The sequence below is a fragment of the Molossus molossus genome, unplaced genomic scaffold, assembly GCF_014108415.1.
Source record: "Molossus molossus isolate mMolMol1 unplaced genomic scaffold, mMolMol1.p scaffold_m16_p_9, whole genome shotgun sequence".
Classification (NCBI taxonomy): domain Eukaryota; kingdom Metazoa; phylum Chordata; class Mammalia; order Chiroptera; family Molossidae; genus Molossus; species Molossus molossus.
This window is the reverse complement of record NW_023425403.1, coordinates 48,520,197-48,539,966: the sequence shown is the minus strand read 5'-3', so window position 1 is coordinate 48,539,966 and position 19,770 is coordinate 48,520,197. Positions and strand designations below refer to the sequence as shown.

Below are 19,770 nucleotides of genomic sequence, written 5' to 3'. Positions count from 1 at the left end.
GTATCACAATGCTGAAAACGATGAAGTCTTCTGTGGGCTGATTGAACCGCCATGCTCCGCACTCCAGAACTGCTGGCTACTTGGGACAAGGACGCAGGTCAGGCCCTCGCTTAGGTGCAAAATTTAAGAGGGCGCCAAAACACTCCGTAATTAAAGTCATCTTTTGTAATGAATATTTTTTAAATCAAGAGTAAAACAATTCACAATGAACAAAATAACAAAATGTTTAAATAAACACAGGATCTGCAAGACCCTGAATCTGCAAGAGCTGATTCATCGGGTCCTCACTTCAGCATGTTCAGTGACGGCTGTCCTGGCAGAAGATCCCAAACTAAACCACAGAGAAGAATGTGAACTCTGGGAAAACGCAATTTCCTGTATTAGCTGTGTGACCTGGGGCATGTTACCCAATAACCTAAGTCTCAGTCTCCTCTTCTGTAACATGGACATAATACCTTCCTCATTGAATAAATGACCAAATAAAAACATATGCCAAGTGCCAAGCCCACTGTCTAGCACAGGGTCTAGTAGAAAACCGACAGAAGCACTATACAGCATCACAGTGGACACCCCGATTCCAAGGAGAAGCTAGAACATGTGTCCTGTGTGCTGGCTGCCCATCTATCTCACACAGCAGACTTTCAAGCAATTTTCAGGGAATGGTTTTGCCTGGTTATTGGGTTTTCTCTACTATCACCCTGAAAACAGATTTTCCTCATTATCTCTTCAGTCTTTCAAACTGATGGCCATTCCTAGCACAAATGATGCTGGGGCTAGAGAGTGAGTGTGAACGGGAAACCCAGAATGATCCCATCCTGCTTATCTCCTCAAGATGAACAGGCAGATGATGCCCAAACCGCACAGGATGACTAGAAGACAAACTATCTCTCTGAGTCTCAAAATTTTCCTTCCTTCGGCAAAGCATGGCCATTTTTTAAAACAAAAATCAAACTACCAGGATGGTTTTGCATCCCCTGCAGTATTCGCTAATTTACCTACAAACCTGGGAGAAGAAACTGACCCTCCACCCTGCTCCCTTGCCATAGGCACGGAGACTTACCACCAACTCTGGGCCTGATGATGACTCTGGGATTTATTTATAGGACCTTAGAATTACTACTCTCAAAAGGTACCTAGAGTCTGAGTTCACACTTATGAGTCATTCTACCTCCTAAGCAAAAGCACCCTATTGATCTGGACCACAGACCTCAGGCAACCTTGAACTTCCAAATCACAAAGACAGAAATACCTTTTGATAGCCATCTGCCTTGGAAGACCACCTCTCACCCAAGTGTCAGGAATCTACATTGCTTTGCTATGTGCTTGGAAACACCGGGGAGAAGAAAATGGTCTGAGTAGATGGTTTCTGCAATACAGCAGGAAAAGAGTTGCAACACCCAAAGTATGTCTCACATGACTGTTTACATATGTAGGCAGGCTTGGCTTCATCTGCAGGAAAAAATTCTTAACAGGTTTTCCTTTTCCTGTATCGCTGAAAAATAGCTTACTTGTATCATTTCAAATAACATGGCTGGTTAATTATAAAAGCAATAAAAATTTATTATGGGAAATTTAGAAAACACAGAAAAGTTCAAAGGAAAAAATATTTTAGTCCACTCATTTTTTAGTCCTATCCAAAGAAAACCACAGGTGGGGAAAAAAAGCCGTTTTCTCAATGCATGTAAGTATGTATGTATCTTACACAGAATTTTAAATGTATGTGCTTACCTCTTAAGTAGCAAACAAAGTATAATCACAACAGAAGAGGCAAGTGACCCCGAGACACAAGAGGTTCAACAAACAGCATTAGAAGTAATCTCAGGCCTTCATCCTGCAGAAGCCCAAGGGGAGACTACATTTTACAAAGAAATGTAAAGGAATGATTTGTGATCAAGTGTACCTTATAAGAGAGTTAAGCTTCAGCAATCATTTATTGACCACCTACTATGTTCAGGGTACTGTGCCAGGCCCTGAAGATGCAGAGGTGTAAAATACTTAAGTAGAATTTGCTCTCAATAAGTGGGGAAAGACTTCCATGAGCTTCTTTCCTGGCTCTGCCAATTATAAGCTGTGTGACTTTTGTCAAGTCACTTAACCTGTCTGTGCCTCAGTTTCCTCTGATATAAAATGGGAATTAAAAATCAGGGAGTTTGGGGTGATTAAATGAGTTTGTACAGAACTCAGTCTGGGACTCAGACATGCTCAATACAAGTTAGTGCTCAAATAATTAAATGAGTGGGGAAGACAGAAAACACACTGGCAGAACAGAGAGTCTAGGTTAGCACCAGGGCTAGACCTTAGCCTTAGGAGGCTCTGGAAGGAAGTGGCAGGGACTGGGTGGTCCTCAGAGGTGAGAACTGGGTAGAAAGCCTTTGTATTCCAAGCAGAGGAAACAGCAGGTACAGAGACCAGAAGATGTGAGAGAGGAGGGTTCCTGTGACTTGTTTGAGGAACATCCCACAGATCAGCGTGGGGGTGGGGGCAAGTCAGGGGAAAGGGTGAAATAAAGGAGGCGCAGCAAGAAAATGGGGCGAAGACACCAGATTTCTTCCAGCCTTTCTTTTCAGTTACAGCATAGCAGATAGAGTTACAGTATCCCACAACACGATAGCTTCAAAAAGGAAAGCTTTCTAGACTATTCCAAGAAAGTCAAAGAATGCTGATTTATGTGTTTTAAAATTACTTTTACAAGTGAGCATTTTCTTAAAAAGCTCTACAAAGAGGCAGTGATACCTGCCCTCCAGACAGCCCTACTCATCAGAAATGTCTCTGAACCCTTCCAACCCAATACAGACCTCAAATAACACATTTCTTACTTGGGGGTATCATTAAAAATAAAGACCCGAGAACAAGATTATTTGTGGAATTTGGTCTTTGCTAATTAACAATGATTAGATTTCCTCTTTCAGGAAAGGGGGAAATTTTAAAAATATATATGGACTCTAAAAGTGAAAGAAGATGTGACCAACCCCTTGGTAAAAAGAATGTTATTATTACTTAATGTGTTTATCCTTGTTGATAGGTTCTGCACAGTTAAGATTAATAACTTTATGGCTTAATAATACAAACAGCACCTACCATGTCATGAACTTTTTATAAAGTGTCAGATAGTCCCTTTTTATATATTATCTTCAATTCCCAAAAGAAATTTTAAATTCTCAAAATTCCAAATCTTAAAAAACAGTGATTGCCAAAACATTACAAGCAAGAATTATTTAGAATCCGTGTTTGATTTGTATCTCCATAGGGTATTATTCAGTAGGTATTCTTACCTCCATTTATAAAATATGAGACGAAACTGGGACTCTAAATGAAATGACTTGCTCTAGATCAAGCAACTACTGAGGAGCAAAGCTGGGATCTGAACACAGGTCCCTCAAGTCCTATGGTAGCCAACTTCCAAGATGACCTCCAAAGATCTCTGTCCCCTGGTATCCACACCTTGGTGTAGTTCCTTCCCCCTGAATCACAACTTGCCTGTGTGGCAGAGAATACCAAGGAAGTGACTTTGAATGGTGGAATTCCAAGGGACTTTGACTTTCTGTTTTATATGTGAATACTTTTCTAATCCTGTTACAATAAACACATTACAAAGTGAACCCTAAAATAAACAAACAAATAAAAACATACTTTATTCAAAGCTCAACTCAAATGCTGCATCTTCCAACTGGAATCCAATGTCTTACTATCCTAAACACTTCCACTGTTACTATTACAAAAGTTACTAAAACTTTTGCAAAGTTTTCATCATATTCCACTTGTTTATTATAATTATCTACATACTTCTCCCATCCAACCTGTATGCCACACTCTGAGCACAGGGATTGAGCTCTGTTTTTGTGGTACCAACAGTCACTAGTATATTCAATATAGATATGTCAATAAATACCTGTTGACTTGATAGGCCCTTACATAAATTTTTTAAAAAGTAAACAGCAGTGAATATGCAATTACCCTGGTCAGTTGACCATCACGATAGTAAGTGGGAGGTTTGGGGGCAGGGCACTCATTTATTCTTAAAAGTTTTATCAATTAAGCCCTGGCCAGTTTGGCTCAGCAGTTAGAGCATTGGCCTGCAGTCTGGAGAGACCCAGGTTTGGTTCCCACTAAGGGCACGTACCTCAGTTGTAGTTTGTCCCCGACCCTGGTTGGGTCATGTGGGTGGCAACCACTCGATCTGTTTCTTTCACATCGATGTTTCTCTCTCTCCCCCCCCCCCCACTCTATCTGAACAAAATATCAAAAAATGTCCTCGGGTGAGGATTAAAAAAAAAAAAAAAAGTTTTATCAATTAAATGATGATAGATAGGAATATTATTGCTCTATATTCTACAATTTATTCACCTGGATATTTGATGTTCCATTTATATGCCTGGATTAATATTAAGGTTATTAAATCATTTACCTTTACAGAGTGACAAATATCTGCATTCAATTTTTTAATTTGGCAAACCTCTGGTTTACCCAAATCCTCACATTTCCAAGCAGCTCACTCCACTATTAATATCGCTCCACAGTAAGATCTGATGCCAGAGAACCAAAAGCTCACGTCGAATTGTGAAAAATAGATATTAACCTTTGATTAATAATGTCTCAAAAAATCTCCTAAGCAATATTAAATGTGCAGACGGATGCCTTTCCCGGTTGATAGAATGGTAAGCACTGCCATCATTTTTCCTTAGAAGAAATGAAATACTACTCTCAAGTATGTCCTGTAATCCATACCATCAAATGGTCAATTCCAAGCAGATGTCCTGCACAGCCACCTTAAATAAAGAGGTAAAATTCATGCCAAATTAGTTGCATGATTGGCACCCGTCATTAGCTATCTAAGGGCCTTCAAAACAATTCATCTCTCACAGTGACTTAGCAGGATCACTGAATCACTTTCCACATAATTAACAGGTAGAAACCCCTTTTCTCATAGGTGATGTTAAATGGCAAATGAAAGATAAATTTTTCCAATAAATGCATTGGTCAGGAAGCTCTGGAGAGCAAAGACAAAAAAAGAAAGAAGTAAATTTATGTTTTTAGTACACTGAGTCCAGAGCCGTATTATTTAGTACACTCAATTTACTATTATTTAGTATACTGAGCTCCAAGTGCAGGAGGATCTGAGTCAATGATGCTCACAAGGACTCTGGCTCCATCTTTCAGTTTCATTATCCTTGTCTTTGTTGAGGCTAGTTACAGCATGGCTACTATGGGTCCAAGTACCATATCAAGACTAATCTTTGGGTCTCTTTTTAACAGCACAGAAACATTCCCCAGAACCCCCTTCCAAGACTTCCCAGATGCTGGAGGCTACTCAAAAGATTTTCCTTAATGACAAAAGGAGCTTGAAGAAGCCCGCACAGTGATTATCCTGACAACACCACATGTGCGAGAGCATGAAGCCTGGAGCTGCAGTGGCCATTAGCCTTAACAGCTTATTAGGCTGTGGCAGTCTTAGTAACCACTAGGCAACAAGCCCAAGTACAACTTTAAGATATATGCACTCTTAAAGGTTCCCTGGAGGTCTTAGGAAAAGAGCACCAATAATTTGGTCAAACACCCCAAAAATGCAAGATGCAGAAGGGCAATGTCTGGTTTCAATGACGACATGCGCAACTCTTGTTACTTTTGACACCAATCCTCTAACTTCCATATTCTAAAATGGCATAGAGTTTTCATTACACAAATTTTAATTCAAATCAACCAATACATATTTACTTTCTACAGGTAAAAGAAACTAAAATTAGCCCTGACTGGTTTGGCTCAGCGGCTGGAGCGCTGGCCTGCAGACCAAAGAGTCCCAGGTTCGAGTCCACTCAAGGGCTCCATTCCACTCAAGAGCTCGTGCCTCGGTTTCAGATCAGTGTCCAGCCCTGGTACAGGTCATGCAGGAGGCAGCTGGTTGTTGTATCTCTCTCTCTCTCTCTCCCTCCCTCCTTCCCACTCTACCTGAAGATAAATGGAAAAACATCCTCGGGTGATGTTTAAAAAAAAAAAAAGAACAAAAATTAGAAAAACATACTTTCTGCCCGGACAATGCTTGTTATTTGGTTCAGAAAATGAGAATACACAGATAAGATAGATCCCTGCCAAAACAGAGGAACTATAAAATACAAAGCTTGTTACAACCACCTACATGTGTTACACTGACCTCTTTTCAGAATGTAAAATTTTGTTTTTACCCATGGCCTCATTTTTTTTTTATTGATTTCAAAAATATTTCTTTCCCATAGACCTTCTGTGTGCTGAAGAACAAACACAATTCAACTTTAAAATTTAGAAATCTATTTACTTGATCATAATTTTAAATGCTTATTTCTCCAAATTTTTAAAATAAGCCAGTTTCTTTGTTTGTCTTTTCAACTAATTTGTAGTTAGGAAATAATGAAACTGCAGCATCACCCTCATGTAAACAGAGTCTGATCTCTTGAACAAACCAATACTAGTCTATGCCTTACATGCAAAAATGTGTTATTTTTCAAAGTTGAATAAATTCCCTAACCTTTTTTAAGTTCAATAATTAGACCATGTACAATGTTTTCCTAATAAGTTTTGCTCTTTAAAAAATGAAAAGGTTAGCCCTGGCCAGTTTGGCTCAGCGGTTAGAACGTCGGCCTGCGGTCCGGAGAGACCCGGGTTCGGTTCCCGCTAAGGGCACGTACTTCGGTTGCAGTTTGTCCCCAGCCCTGGTTGGTCGTGCGGGTGGCAGCCACTCGATGTGTCCCTTCACATCGATGTTTCTCTCTCTCTCCCCCTTCCTCTCTCTCCCTCCCACTCTATCTGTACAAAAAATGGGAAAATATCCTCGGGTGAGGATAAAAAAAAAAAAATGAAAAGGTTAAAAAAATCAACTGGGTGAAAATATTCCCAACTCATAGAACCAACAAAGAACTTATATCCAGAATATATAAAGAACTCCTACCACTGTAAAATAAGATGACATATGTATAGCTTATTAGAGGTCAATTATACTCAAAAGCTACATAAAACAATTAGACAAAAAAATTAAAAAGACAAAAGATATAATAGACACGTGATAAAAGATATACAAATGGTTAACAAGCACATGAAAAGCCATAATGAGTCATCAGGGAAATATAAAATTGAAATGCAATACGATAACACTACACACCCAGCAAGCAGAATGGCTAACTGAAAAACACTGACAATTTCAAGTGTTAGTGAGAATTACAGTAACTAGACCACTCACACATCACTAGTGGGAATGCAACATGGCACAGACACTTTGGAAAAAAACGATGGCAGTTTCCTATAAAATTAAGGACACGCTATTATAAGATCCATCAATAAAATGAAACAGATCACACAAAGTCTTGTTCACAAATGTTCATAGCAGCTTTATCCATGATAGCACAAACTGGAAATACCTAGAGTGGCCAAAGGTGAATAGATAATCAAACTGTAGCATATCCAGACACTGAAATACTACTGAGCAATAGAAATGAATAAACTAATAAGAAGACCAGAGGGAGGAGGGGAATGAAGTAGAAAGAGAGGAGAGAGGAATAAAAGTAAAGGAGAAAAAAGAAATTATACCCAGACATAGTGAAACTGCAGAACACCAAAGAAACTAAAAGCATCCAGAAAGAAAAAACAGGCTATTTACAAAAATAAAACAATTAGCCTTATTTACAGCCAACCAGCCAACACAGTATGGCAGCAACAACAAAACCAAAAGACAGCTGATTGATACAGGAAAAACAATCCAGAATTGTACACTCGGGTAATCTATCATTCAAAAACAGAGATCTTTTTTTTTTTTTTTTTATCCTCACCCGAGGACATTTTTCAATATTTTGTTCAGGTAGAGTGGGAGGGAAAGAGAGAGAGAGAAACATCCACGTGAAAGGGACACATCAAGTGGTTGCCACCCGCACGACCCAACCAGGGCCAAACTGCAACCGAGGTACATGCCCTTAGAGGGAACCGAACCCGGGTCTCTCCAGACTGCAGGCCAACGCTCTAACCGCTGAGTCAAACGGGTCAGGGCAAAAACAGAGATCTTTAAAGGTACACAAAAACTGAGGTTACCACCAAGAGATGTTCACTAGAGGAATGTCTTAAAAATCTCTCTCACAAGGCAGGTGTGTGTGGCTTCAGTGATTGAGTGTCATCCCATGGACTAAGAGATCCCAGTTCGATTCCTAGTCAGGGCACATGCCCATGTTGTGGGCTCGATCCATGGTGGGGGGCGTGCAGGAGGCGGCCAATCGATGTTCTCTCTCTCTCTCTCTCTCCAAAGAAATCAATTAAAAAAAAAAAAAAAACATTAAAAAATACCTCTCAGGAAGAAAGAAAATTATCATAGAGTCATGATTCCAGGTGTAAGAAGAAATGGTGAGCACATTAAATCTATACAGACCAGAACTATACAAAACAACATCGAAGAAGAAGGCTAAGAAGTGAGGATATATAAAAGGTCCGGCACTAGAAGGCTAATGGTAGGTTTGTGTGGTAGGTGGCAGGATTTCAGGTAAGTTTTACTTTCTTCTCCATGCTTTTATTGTCTGATCTTTTTAAAAATAAACCTGTATCATTTTACTATATTATCCAGCTTTAAAGGGTAGTTTGAATTTTTTAATTAAAATGAAACAGAAACAAAATCAAACATCAAATTTTCAAATTTTCATAACAGCAGCCTATCAGTACGAATATCAAATTTCCCTTAAAAACCTTAAAGATTAATTTGAAAGGACATCAAAAACTAGGTTTATTTATTCACTCAGCAAGTATTCACCAAAGGTTTGCTATGTGCCAGGCACTACACTAGATCCTGAATTAATAGGATGAGAACAAAATAGTGAAAACCATCATGGATTTAAGAAACAAGATACCTTTACGGAAAAACCAAAGTTGACATGTAAAGTGAAGTTACTCTTTTGGCAAGGAATGGTACTACTGTAATAGATATAAAGGCAATAATTAAAAGCAATCTAGTTTGGCCTGTGGTTCTATTGTTTGAAAATGTATGCACAATATGACAGTTTTACACATGAAATTAATTCAGTATCAATGATGTATTCTCACATTAATTTAATTATCAATCTTGCAGTTTGTCCATGATTTCCATCCCACATTAAAATAAGAAAGCAGCAGTTGTGAGTTGAGTTCATAGGCAGCACTGAACATACCCTCAGTTTTAGTCACATTGTATATGATGGTTCCCTGGTTTAACCACAAGTATCAAAAACTTAGAGAACTGTATTTATTATATATCAATTGTTCACTTTTGTGAAAAGTATCCACTAGGCAAAAGATTGCTAACTGACTTAAACCAGGACAAGGGCAGCCTATAAAAGGCCAGTTCCCCTACTTTGTACTAAGCATTTTCTGGGGGTTTCTTGATCAAAAACAAAAGTCGCATTTGGCATAAAAGGACTGACGAAATCAGTATTTCAAGCAACGTGGATAGAAATTGTTGGGCTCTGCTCTCCCTGGACATGTGGAAGTGGTTAACACAATAACCTGGCGGAAACAGAGGCGCAGGGACTATGATGAAGTGAGGCCACAGCAGAAACTCTAACCATTCAAGAGCAAGAAAAGAAATTGATCCACCACTTCCCAGGTTTAGTGAGCCCTCCTTTCAATAGAGAGCACAAAACAATAGAAGAGAGACAGACAGCTACAGGACCCCGCAAACCCCCTCCTCCGCTCCCAGGCATTGGTAACCAACACCTGAATACCTGTGCATCTAAACAGGAACTCAAGCAACTTAATTTTGGGTTTATATGTGCCCCTCTCTTATCTGTAGCATCTTCAGTTATAGAGGAAAGTGCATTCCTCAAAGCACTAGGCAGTTCTCTGCAACAAGCAAGGCCAGTTACTAAGGGTTGTTTCAAATGCCCTGAATACCATGCTGTCAAAGCACTTAGCCAGGTACCTATGAATCCATAAAACTTCCCTCATCCCCTCACAATGCCAGCTTTCCTAAAGAGCGTTCAGCAAGCAAACACAAGGCTCTTCTCTTTTCTCCAGTATTCTCTACCTCCCCTAGAATGGAAAAGGGTTTACTCTTTTGATTTTAGCAAAAGCACCCTCCTCACAAATATGTATCATTTTCCAAATGAATTAAACACTTCTATATGCTCAATGAATGCTAGAGGATGAATTCCACTTTTTGAAAAAAATTCTTTTTTCAATATTCTATTTAATTCTTATATTTTTAAAAAGCCATTTCCTTGGACAGTTTCCTTCATGAAAAGCAAAACAAAAAATGTTCACCTGGGTTCCTTATAGTCTCACTTATTAAACAACTGACATAAATCAGAAGAAAATTGTCTAGGATAGATTTTTAAATCTCCTTTTGATAAATTTGGCAATAGAGTAGCATTAATATTATTTTATGACCCAAGGAATTAAATCCATATATAAATTCCAGGAAAAGACTGTGACTGTGAAAGGGGCATTATAAACCTAACACCAGAATCCCTGCAGGGACAGAACTCCTAAATGAAAAACCACACCCAACTCACAGGGGGCTTGCTATAGAACTTGTGACCTAGGGGGTACAGCTACAGCATCACCAAGTATTTCAAGTTTCCCATCCACATAAAAGAAACAAGAGATTCTAGGAAGAGCTGGGCTGGAAAGGCATCACTATCTCCCCTAACACTTCACTCATCAAGCCAGCCACTGGCCAATAATGTGTCTATTTATTTTACCCAGAAGCAGATCTATTAGGCAGACATTCTAAAAACACAAACATTTCATTGTGCTTGGAGTAACTCCAATATTGGTGCCTTGCTGCAGAACGATGCTGCAGGAATATAAAGTGAGCCGTGTGGATGCTGAACCCACATATGAAGTACATGGTCACAAACTGTCATACCCAGAAGACCAACCCTTTGGAAAGGCTGAGGGTAAACCCCAAGCAGGAAGGCTGTGGAATGAGGGGCAAAGCCAAAGACAGAAGACTTAAGAAAACCCCACCTGATCCAAACAATGAGACAGATTTTAAGGCAACTCCCCCAAAGCTCTCAGGACTCAAATGGCCTTTCTTCCTCCTCTCCTGTTTAGACTGAATAAGAAAAGCAAGACAATGCTGGAGGATGTTCTGAAATGGGCTTGGCAAGACACCACGTGCAAAGCACATTAAACATAACCCAAAGCTAGAGCAGGGTGATGGTGGCACTGTCTGCGGAGTGAAGGAGATGAGGGTCCATAAAAGCCATGGCTCAGGGCGAACAAGGAAACAGGGCAGGGCCAAGCTGAGCAAGTCAAACCTGGGAAACTAGCATGAAAGACATTAACAACAATAATAAAACGAAACAGCCAGAGGCCACCATGGTCCTCCAGAAGGCTCAGAGAGACGGGCTAAACTGTTCCAGATGAGATGAAATCTCTCCACATCTCAAGGGGTTGATGTGGTACTATGGTCCTCGTTTCTTTGTGAGCCTCACCTCTCTTCTTTTGGGGGACCCTGCACAGACCCCAACAGCCCCTGGGTTCCAACTGCCATAAAAAAAATCCAGACTCATTATGGTGAACTCGTTTTTTCCCCCCTCAAATAAAACACACATGCACACTCAAGGGTCTGGCCAGATCACACAGCTAAAGTTTCCGGAACTTAAATCGTAAAACCACAATCAGAAGTAGTTTTGAAATGCTCACCACAAAAATCTGTGCCCTTTGCTTTAAAAAAAAAAAAAAAAAGAAGAAAAAGGAAAAAAACCTCTGCTCTCCATAAAGGCAGAAGGTAAAGAGAGGCAAAATCTAACTTAGGCAGAGGGTGTGTTCCTCTTTGTCACCCACCGAGATCCTCGCGCAGCGCGTGGGCGAGCTGCGGGCACCCAGGAGCACAGTGGCACCCCCGCCAGCGGCCACCTTCCCGACCCGCAATCTGCTTCAGGGGCCGAGACTGCTGCCAGAGGTCCGGAAGCAGCGTCCGGCGCTGTCACGGCGCTGGAAGGGATGGGACGAAGAGGGGGGAAGGGCGCCGCGGGGCGTGGGGGAGGCAGAGATCGCGCGCGGAGCCGGGCAGCCTGAGTACCCGGCAGCCTGAGTACGCAGAGATGAGAAGGGTGCAAAGGGCGGCGTGGAGCCCGGAGGCCCCGAGCTCCCGCTATTGTTGCGGGGACAGCCTGGGCCCGGCGGGCGACACTCCCGCCTTAGTTGGGGAAGCCGGGTTCCACCCGCAGCCCGGCTCCTCTGTGAAGGACCCCACGGGCCACGCTTCCACCTCCACCCGCGCCCCGAGTGGGTCAGCTCCAGGCTCCCGGACTCGCACAAGTTGCCGCCCGCCCGCCCCACCGCGGTCATTGTTCCCCGAGCGCCTCCTACCTCCACGGCGCCGGCGGCTCCGGCTTCTACTCCCGGCCTCCCGGCTAAGCAGCTCCGGGCCCGGCTGCAGAGGGCGCGGCGGCTTCGGGCTGTGCGTGCAGCAGGGGCGCTCAGCTATTAATACCCGCGGGCGGAGGCAAGAGCGCGCGAGCAGGGCTGGCGGTGGCCGGCCGAGGTCCAGCCATCAAAGGTGGCGTGGGGCGGAGGGGAGGGCGGAGCAGTCAGGGTGGGTGGGGAGCGTGCTCAGGGTCGCCATGGCCGCCTGGACGCCAGGCCGAGCGCCTCTGTGGCAGGGAAGAGCAGCGCAAAGCAGGAGGTGGCCGCGTCTCCGCCCCGCGCCCCAGCCTAGCGCCCGTAGCCCTGCACCCGCGCGGGACCTGCCGCCTCCGAGGCCGGGAGCGGGAAGTGAAGGCAGTAGCGCCCCTCCCCGGACCTGGGCCGGCCCCTCGGCAGGGGGGAGCTGGGCGCCGTGCAGCGGGAGCCGCGGGCACCGCGGGAGAGCCACAGCCCCCTCCAGCGTTTGGGCCGCGACCTGCCGCCGGCTTGCCCCGCCCCGCTCCGCCTTGGGGGCAGGTGCACCTAGGGGCCGCCGGCCGGAGCCACTCCCCGACGCCAACGAGTACACCTCAGATCTGTATCTTACTTGGTCCTAGGGCCAGAGCCCTCTCTCCGCGCTGCGCCACAGAACCGAGCTCTGGAAGCGCTAGGGAGTGCGCTGCGCCACCAGGGACACGCCAGTTCTGCTGCTGTGGTTGAAAAGGATATAAGGAGGGCGAGAGACGCGCACGGAGGAAACCAAGAGCAGGTGGAGGGCAGTCGGTGACATCGACTCTGCATGTCACTTGTTGAGGTCATAAAAGGGGGTGCACCGCCTGTGTGCCCACCTAGGACTTTACGATGTCGCACGGGAGCGGCGCTTTGCAGGGACGTACGAACACCCCTCCTTCCCCCGGCCACAAGAGCGGGCTTCCAGCACCACTCTGGGCTGCTTGGGACTTAACCACGGAGGGGCAGTTGACATCTCCCGCTCAGCCCTCCTCCAGGGAGCAGCGTCCTCCACCCCAGTGAATCCCAGGACAACACCACTCCACACACACACACACACACACTCGCCCCCTTTTGGGGGGAAAGTGTGGAATATTTTAGAAGCTGATTTGCAGATTCTTATTCTTCGGGGTTTCTGAAAGTCGATAAGGGAACAAGATTCAGGATAGAGGAGGCAGGACCTAAAGCGGGGACAGTCACTGTCCCCCCTCTCCAGCTGGGAGCTGACCCCTTACCATTCCCCCTTAGTCCCTGGCTTCACTTGCTCTTGGTATGGCAGTAGACCCTCCATTCGTGGAGGGAATAGGTCTGACGGCAGCACGTTAGAAAGGAAAGCAACCCTCTGCAAGATCCCAAGGCTAGTGGGCATCTGCCTCTGAAGGCCCTGGCTCCAGAACCCTGGTTATTTTGCAACTTAGAGGAAATCAGTGGCCTCAAGCCTGGAGGGGGCATTTCATGGGCAAGGCTACAACTGAACCCTTAGATGAATAGGAGCGGGCAGGGCTTCCTTGAGGAGGAGTGGCTGACACAAGGACAGAGCTCGGTAGAAGTTGGAGTATTTGTAGATAGCTAGTGTGAGTGGTTTCTGGAGAAGAACAAAGAGGCATAGTTTGAGTACGAGATACTGAACTGAATTTAAAAAAACAAAACCAAAAAAAACACCTGCATATATGGTGAAGGTTGAAGAGGACCATATAGGCCTCAGATCTAGAAAGAAACAGCAGATAGGTAGGTTGTACTTGAAGAGAAACCGCGATTCCAGGCTTGGCTCTGATCTAAGCACCTGTGTGATTTGAGACTAAAGGTGGAACAGAGGTTTTAGGCCAGTGATTCTATTAAATATGGTTCTCAGACCTGCAGCAGCAGCACCTGGAAACCAAGAAGTGCAAATTTTTGGTTCAGACCAACTTTCTCAGGTTCTCCACTCTTGTGTGCACTAGAATCACTAGGAGGGCTAATTTCAACTATCTTGTCAGATCTGTTGTGGGGCCTGAGAATTTACATTTCTAACAGGTGCTTGAGAGTGCTGGGCCTGCACTTTGAGAACACTGTACAGTATTCAGGTAGTGGGTCTCATATTCACAGAATCACCTAAGATTTTTAAAAACTTCAATGCCCAGACTTCACCCCAGCCAACTATATTGTTATTTCTGGGGCTGAAACCCAAGTGTCAGTATTTCTGCAGGTGATTTCAGTGCATAGCCGGGTTTGAGAACAATTGTTGTAGACAGCACTTTTTAAACTTTAAAATACATATGAGCCACTTGGGGATCTTGTTAATATGCAGGTTCTGGTTTAATAAGTTTGAGACTCTCTGTTTCTAACAAACTCTCAAGTGCTGTGTTTTTTGCTAGTCCAAGGACAACACTGAGTAGCAAGCATGCCATACCTCACAACGAAAAAAAGTGTAGAACTCACAGAAAATTAGAAAAGTGACACTTACCCAGTTACTGTCCTCGGAAGACATTTTCTATAGTGTTTCTTCTATCTTCTTTCTAGTCTAGAATAAGTTTTGTGCTGTTTTGTTTAGCATACATGTGATCATAACACATTAAGCCCTCACTTAACGTCATTGATAGGTTCTGCGACTTTGAGTGAAACCACGTATAACAAAGCCAATTTTACCAGAGGCTGGTTGATATAAAGGAGAGTTGAGTTCCAGCAGCATCTCAATGTTACAACAAAACAACGTTGAACAAAAGGACATTATTCGAGGGCCTACTTTATGTAACATCTGATGCTGTTTTATTATCTTAATATTACCAGCATTTGTGAGGGAAGGTCACTTTTTTTTTTCTTTATTGATTTGAGAGAGAGAGGAAGGGAATGGGAGAGAGGGAGAGAGAGAGAAACACCAATGGGAGAGAACACTGATTGGCTGCCTCCTGCATGCCTCCCACTGGGGATCTGGCCCACAACCTGGGTATGTGCCCTGACTGGCGACCTCTTGGTGCATGGGTCGATGTTCAATCACTGAGCTACACTGGCCGGGCTGGGAAGGTGACTTTTAAAGGAGGCAGTCTGAGAGGGTTTGCAGGCTGAGGGTAGGAGCCTGTGGGGAAAGAGTTAATATAGAAGAGAAAAAAGGGGAGGCTTGGGGGCTCCAACTGTGAGAGGCTGGAGAAGCAGCCCCACCCCCCACCCCCTTCCAGCTCTCACAAACATTCTGTGCTTTGTACTTAACCTAATTGAAAGCACTTTTTAAATTCTTCCTGAAAAGCCTGGTGTACCTAGCCTAGAGAATCTGCAACCTGGACAATCAAATCTTGAATAATTGAGGTGTTTCCTTATCATTTTGTGTCATTTATGCCTACCTTTCAAACTATAAAAATTTATAATTACCGGTGTTCTCTTTTTACTCCATTTTACAGAAGAGGAAACTGAGGTCCAGAGAGGCTAAGTAATTTACTCAAGGTCGTACAGCTAGTAAATGGTAGAGAAGGGCTTCAAACTCAGGTAGTGAGGCTTCAGAGGCTATGTTCTTAGCCACTATGCTGTGTTGTGGCTCTAGATTCGTAAATCTAGGACAACTGGAGAAAAGTATCAAAAATATACTTCTTTTGGGATAGAAAATAGAATAGGATAAAGGTTAGAACTTTTGGTCATTTTTTTTTCCCCACTTTCCTTTCAAAAGGAGAAATTTAGGAGAAAACCAGTGGAAGGTGGTAGACTACTCATTTTGAATCTGGCCTCTGATCTTGCCTTTTGATTCTCAGAGAATGAAAGGGTACATAAGGGGAAAGTATATCATTGTTGATGGTTACTTGAAGCATTTTCATTGTTCAAAAATGCACTGAGAATTGAAATAGGAACGAAGGTGGTATACGTGTGTGTGTGTGTGTCCATAATCAAGATAGCAAATTCCTTTGGGTTGTTGATTTCTTGTATGATGGCCCATGGAAAATCACTCTAATGCTTAGAAATCTATAGTAAGAGTTTCATATTTTTCCTAATTACTCCCTTTTTAAAATTGAACCTAAACACATTTTAAGGCAAAAAAATTTTTTTCTTCCCTCCCTGCCCCCCAAACATTGCTGCTAAAAATCTATAAATCTAATGCATGCTGCAGGATTGTCAAAGGATAAGTTAAAGAAGAAAACACCTACGCACCTGCCCCTCCCTGGACAGGATGAGAGACAGCTGGTCAACATAGATGCCTGCATCTCTGAACGTGACTCTTCCCTCAACATAGTTAAGGGCAACCAGGTCTCCTAACACCCCCAGTTCCTACCAAGTCTGTGGGGAACTTTTTTTTTTTTTTTACAAACTGGGCTTTAGGAGCCTTTTTAGCCTCCTGCATGGATCAAGGCTGCTTACATGCAGCTCTTAATCCTCGGGAAAAAAAGTGAATCCTAAATATAACCACACATTTTTTCCTAAGCAGTGGGGTGTTGCTCCTCCCAGCAAGAAGAGCCCTGTTCTTTCGCTCGTCAATAAAGTGGTTGGACGTGGACACACACAGCAATAAACTCATACTTGTTTGAATTATTCCTTGTTATCCTTTTCATACAGATCGAGAATACCAAGGAAAAGGAGGAAACAAAGGCATATTATTCATGAAATAATCTCTGTATACATGGAAACATATCCTAAATAAGTGCGTACTCACAAATTAACTCTAAATTTTGTTTAAACTCTGAGGAGTAAGCAAGAGAAGTGGACTTAAATGACAGTAATCTGAAGTCAGTTCAGTTTATACAATTAGTAGTTATGCAATACCAAAGAAAGATTAAAATTTCCTGTCCTAGCGATACTTAAAAATAGAACAGAAATCTGTTTTTCAGGACTGCCCCAAACATCAAGATAGTAAAGAAAATTTTAATGGGCAAAAGATTTGAATAGACGCTTCACAAAGAAAATATATGAATTGCCAGTGATTAAGGAGCTTATTGTCTGTCCGGGAAACACAAACCAAAGCCACACTGAGACACTCTACATGCTTACTAGAATCACTAGAATTATAAAGACCGCCACCATCAAAGTTGGATGAGGGCGTGGAGCAACTGAAACCCATACTAATGAAAATGCAAAATGGTACAACCACCTTTGGAAAAAATCTGGCAGTTTCTTATAAAGTTAAACACACACTCACTGTAAGACCATGAAATTCCACTCCTATGTGTTTGTTTACCCAAGGGAAACAAAAACATATGTCCACAAAAGACTTGTACAGAAATGTTCATAGCAGCCTAATTCATAAAACTCCTGATACCCATCCACAGAATGGAAAAAATAAGCTGTGGTATATTCATAATAATGGACTTACTACTCAACAGTAAAGAGAAGGTATTGATACATGCACAACATGGATGAATGTCGGGAGCATTCGTCTGAGCAAAAGGAACTTCATCTATAAAAAAGTACATATTGTACTTTTCTTTTTTAATGATGTTTTATGATAGGCAAACCCAATAGAGGGAGAAAAACTCAAACTCTGAATGGAAGTTGTCTTTGAAGGGCAAGAGATGGAAACTGGCTGAGAAGGTACATGAGAGAAGGTTCTGGAATGACAATAATGTACTTATCTTGACAGAGGTTTGAGTTATACCGGTGAATGTTAAATTTATATGTAAACATTACCTCAAAAGAAATTAAACAAATATTGAACTTTAACAAAAGAAGGGGGGGAAATGTTAATAGTGGAAACTTGGTGGTGGCTAGAAGCATGCTCACTATAAAATTCTTTCACCTTTGTTGTATGTTTGAAAATTTTATAATAAAATGATGAATTCCACTCCTAGGTATGTGCCCAAGAGAAACGAAAACATGTCAACACAAAAACTTATACATGAATATTCATATGAGCATTATTCATGATGGCAAAAAGTAGAAACAACCCAAATGTCTACCAGATGATGAATGGATAAACCTAATGTGATATGTCTATACAATAGAATATTATTTAGCAACAAATGTGCCTAAATAGCAAGGAACCTTGGAAACAGTATGCTGAGTGAAAGAAGCCACTCAGAAAAGAACACATATGATATGATTCCACTTATATGAAAGGTCAACAAGAGGCAAAGCTAAAGAGGTATAAAGATTTGGAAGCTGCCTCAGGCTGGGGGAGTTGGAAGGAAATGGGCATTAACTGTTAATGGATAGGGGGTTTCTTCCTGGGATGATGAAAATGTTCGGAAATTGATTGTGAAACTGAATCTATTAAAACCCATTGAGCTGTATGTACACTTTAAATAAGTGAACTGAATGGTATATGAATTATCATTAAATAGTAAAATACTGGAAACAATGATTAGGATTAGCCTTATTATCACACAATTAATTGCCCTATGAACTACAGATCTCTTCATCTGGATGAAGAGAAAACATTCTTGTCATAGTTTCCCATATGGATATTTTAATACAAATTTCTTAATTAGGACTTTCTAAATTCACAAAACATATGAACCATATTGATCTTTGATTTGTCAAACTTACTGTAACTGAAAGACTAATATTCTAGAAGATGTTTTTCTTGCTTTTTGGGGGGGGGTGTTATGTTTTGTTTTGGGTGTTCAGTTTTGTTTTGTTTTTTGGGGGGGGGTTCTGTTTATTTGTTTTAACAATTTCTAGGTACAAATGTCTCGACAAGGGAGTTGGAAATGCCTGAACGCTTTCTGCTGGTCACCCAGGTACCTGTAAAGTCCCAGAGGACACAGACACCGGGCATGAGAGTGCACGTGAGCCGAGAGAGTTATTGATGTAAGCCACTGGTTCTCAAATGTGGGTGCATATTAGAACCTTCTGGGGTGTGGAGGAATTTAAAAACTCAGTGCTGCTTGGGCCGTCCTCCCCCCACTCCTGGGGATCCAGATGTAATTGATCTGCAGTGCAGTCAGGATTTTTCAAGCTTCCTAGGAGATTCTAATGTGCAGCTGGGCTCAGAACCACTGTCCTAGGACAGGATCCCTCGCTCTCCGAGAGGCGGCCAAGGCTTAAACCCAGCCGGTGGGATCTTATCCCTCTCTAGGTGGCCCGAGATACAAAAACCTCCAGCGAGGGACAGCGTGTCCAAATAGAGGGAACACGGCAGAGCAAACATCATCATCCTCTTTTAAATTTCAAAAGAGAGCACAGTACATGATTCTAAATCAAACTCTATTTTAAAAGGTATTTCATGAAAAGCTTTCCTGTTCCCCTGTCCCCCCACTGCTCAATTCTCACCCCACTTTGCCCCCGCAAAAGAGGTCAACTCTGTCAATAGTTTCTTTTTCTAGAGAATTCAAGCCAATCCACATCTGTGTGTTTTTTTAAACCGGAACGGTAGAACTTCATGCTATTTTTTTTTTTCTGGGAAAATCTTGGAAATCACTTCATATCAATACTGAAAGAGCATCCTCATGTTTTATGCCTGCACAGTACTCCATTATATGAATATACCAGAATTCATTTTGGAAACTAATTATTGATGAGCATTTAAATTGTTTCCTA

General features: G+C 42.4%; 1 protein-coding gene across 1 annotated transcript in view; it reads right to left on the bottom strand.

The window, feature by feature from the left end:
• FARP1 (FERM, ARH/RhoGEF and pleckstrin domain protein 1) overlaps window positions 1–12,464 on the bottom strand; it is a 300,320-nt gene extending 287,856 nt beyond the window's left edge. Inside the window, exon 1 of the mRNA XM_036249925.1 lies at window positions 12,295–12,464. The gene's annotated coding sequence lies outside the window, so the exon portion shown is untranslated. The remainder of the gene's footprint in view (window positions 1–12,294) is intronic.
• Window positions 12,465–19,770: the final 7,306 nt, after the last annotated feature.